General features: G+C 35.2%; 1 pseudogene; it reads left to right on the plus strand.

Moving 5' to 3' along the window:
• The first annotated feature begins 260 nt into the window (after nt 1-260).
• LOC129476634 (uncharacterized) lies at nt 261-424 on the plus strand (annotated as a pseudogene).
• Nucleotides 425-3,728: the final 3,304 nt, after the last annotated feature.

Here is a 3,728-nt window from a genome sequence, read left to right on the forward strand (position 1 = left end):
CAGGCACAGAAAGACAAACTTCACATGTTCTCACTTATTTGTGGAATCTAAACACTAAAACAATTGAATTCATGGAGATACAGAGTAGAAGGATGGTAACCAGAGGCTGCGTATAGTAATGGGAAGTTGGGGAGTGGGCAGGAAGTTGGTGATGTTTAATTAGTACAATAAATTGTTATTGAGAATAAATAAGATCTACTATGCAATAGCACAAGAGAGTGACTATACTCAATAATCAATTGTACATTTTAAAATAACTAATCACTTCTTGGCCTTTTGGCTAAGATCAAGTGTAAAATAACTAAAGTAATGTAATTGGATTTTTTGGTAACACAAAGGATAAATGCGTAAATGGATAGCTATCTCATTCTCCATGTTGTGATTATTTTACATTGCATGCCTGTATCAAAGCATCTCATGAATTCCATAACTACATACACCTATTATGTACCCACAAAAATTTAAAAATTTAAAACAATACTTGAATTGGCTCAGTCTGTTCTTAACATTTGCTAAGAAAGTAAATCTTAAGTGTCCTCAATGCATAGACACACACACACATACAGACACACACACACATACAGACACACACACACATACAGACACACACAATGTGCAACTATATGTGGTGATGAATGTATTGATTAATTTGTGGTAATTATTACCCATTGTATACATATATCAAATCATAACATTGTACAACTCAAATATATACCATTTTAATGTCAATTGTACCTCAATAAAGTTGGACAAAATAAAATAAAATACTTTGGAATGTTTGAATTATTTCTAAAATAAAATAAGATATATATTCTCAGAGAACGAATCAAACAAGACTCAAACAAAAATAACATATATGGAAAGTTCTTTCATCATTTTTGTGAAGATATTAAAAATTGTAAAGCACTAAAATGATTGACATACTATAATGAATATTTTTTCACACATATATGACAACCAGATAGCAAAGTGCAAAAACAACAACTAGCACAAAACTATTCTGAAAACCAAGATATGATTATCAGTAACAAGGAGAGGAAACTAAGTTAGATTTTGGTATCTCGGCATAAACGTTATACTAAGTATTTCACCATTTATCTTTCAAAGGTATTGCTTCTGTCTGCTCTGCCACACAGTTTACTGTTCCTGAAGGTTGAGTCATTTGGAGCTCACATGAACTTGTACTCGATTCCAATGAAGTGAAGGTGCATGTTTATTGGAGATGGAAAAAGACTACTTAACAAGTATTTCATCATTTTCTACAGTCTGACTTAGTTTTCACTGAAAATCTAATGAATATATTCAAGCTCCAGGGGAAACCACAGCCAGCCAAGCAAATAGTAGATTTGAGTAAGAATCAGTTATTGCCTGTCTCACCTCTCAGCATGGGATGAACAGTTCAGAGCATTTTCATTTTCCTGTTTCAAAAAGCCTATCTTCTTGCAAATGGAAAAAAAATCTCACCTAACTGATTTTGCATTTGCCCTTTGTTTTTGCATTGGCCCCTATTTTACATTTTTATTTGACATTTATTAGACCGAATTTTCTTATATAACTATTCAAATGTATAAGGCAGAATTGACTACAGAGTTTTGTGATTATGGCTTCAACTAGGCTTTGCTCGAGGATGTAAAATTATCCTTGCTTTCTTTTTTTTTTTATTAATCCTACAGTGGTTCATATGGTGTACAGAGGGTTCATGTACTGTGTAATGAGCCAATTTAACTCACACCATGACTCTGTTTTCTAGAACTAGGCCAAAGATGGTCATGACATAGAACTGTATGTCCAAGCAGTCTCAAAATAAAGACTTGAAATCTAGACCTTAGGATTATCTTTATAGAGTGTCAGATATCCAGATGAAAATGGAAAATTGCAGTTAACTATGCATTCATCTGAAAAATACCTGGATTTTTATCAAATGCTTTGTACATTTGAGACACTTAATATTATGTAGACTGGCAGGTAATTATTGATCTAGTGCCATCTTGATTATTATTTTTATCTAAAACTGCTTTGGTATTAATACTTCTGTTCCTAGAATTATGTTTAAAATTTATCTTTGTAGCATAGTAGGTCAGTGGAGAAGGGGTAATTTTGATAAAGGCCCCACTTTTCCCCATGATAGTAAAAGCTCACATGCATTCTATGTAATTTTGACCTTGATAAGATTCTTTAACTATTTTCTTTCCAGTAATCCATATGCATAAATAAATGCATCTACTGCAGTGAAAATAATATTTCCAACTGTGGCAATAATAGAATGAAGTAGGCTGGACATATCAGGAAATTGTGTGCAGGCATTGGAGTGAGGATGAGGTGAGGGATGAACAGAAAGGTGGAAATCTAGTTTGACTAGAAGAGTTTGACAGATTATAAGAAGCTTGGATCAGAAGATTTCAGAAGTTGGATGGGGTCATAGGTGAAGGATAAACTTGTGATCATAAGATTAACAAAGGCAATAAGAGAGAACTCAGTCATCTCTTATTTCCCATAAACATATATTTCAGAGTGGAGTGTACTAAAAATGGATTTTGAAAGTAGACCTCGTTAAGTTTGTTACATGTGTGACAGTAATACCTATTCTGCGGTGCAGAAAGCAAGGATCCTAAGGGAATATGCAAAGACCTGATCTTTATTCTTAGCCACTGTTATATGGTATTTACCCAGGGAAGACTCTCAAACTCCCTTGTTTTGCTCAGTCCATAATAATAGATGTGGCAGCTCTGCCTTTCAGACTTATTGGGTCGGCAAGGTCACTTCCATGAGACCCTGGGTTGCAGCCCTGTCTCTGAACCACTGGCACGTGGCAGTCTGCCTGATTGAACAGATAAGGGAGGCCTGTCCTCTGAAACTCTGGAAAAGACAGCTTCAGCCACTGAGCTTGTGCCCTCTGGGCCTGTAGTGGAAGTAACAGCCCTGCTAGTCTTTTAGCCACTTTTGAGGTCTTTCTTCTGTCTGGAAGGATAGCACATGCTTGCAACTGGATAGCCATATGGGCCCATCCTGTAGAATCTCAGACGTCCTATAGCCTTTCTTTATTTTGTCCTTTCTCTGTTTCCCTTAGTCTCAGCTGGCCCTGTTTCTGCTGATATAACCACATTTTTATTCCTGCTTCTGCTAAAATGGCTAACACCATAATTTCTTTATTGAGTTGTCCAATCCCACCCTTAGTGTTCTCTCCAGAGCATATTTTCTCAATTTTTTGCAATATGAGTAGGCTAAGAATTCACTTTCAAGTTCTGATGCCTTTTTGTATAACAATTTCTCTCTCCTTTTGCATTTTGCTACAAGCAACAAGAATAAACTAGACTGTATTTTCAACACTTTGCTTAGAAATCTTAGGTAGAAGAATCAAGTTTGTCACTTACAGTTTCTACTTTCCACAAACACTAGAAGACAATTCAGCCAAGTTATTTACCACTTTATAACAATGACTACCTTTCTTCTAGTTTCAATAACAAGTTCTACATTTCTGTCTGAGACCTCAAGAGAATCACTATTCACAGTCTAAAACAATCTAGGCATTTTATTAACACGTATCCCAAAACTCTTCTGCTTCTATCCATTACCCGGTTTGAAAGTTAGTTCCACATTTTTGGAAATCTGTTAGAGCAGCACCCTACTTTTTGGTATCAAAGTCTATATTATATGGAGTTCTTCAGAGAAACAAAACCAACAAGAGATGCTCATTACAATAACATTGAAGAGGCTCTTTAAATAGAGAT

This window comes from Symphalangus syndactylus, chromosome X (genome assembly GCF_028878055.3).
Source record: "Symphalangus syndactylus isolate Jambi chromosome X, NHGRI_mSymSyn1-v2.1_pri, whole genome shotgun sequence".
Lineage (NCBI taxonomy): Eukaryota > Metazoa > Chordata > Mammalia > Primates > Hylobatidae > Symphalangus > Symphalangus syndactylus.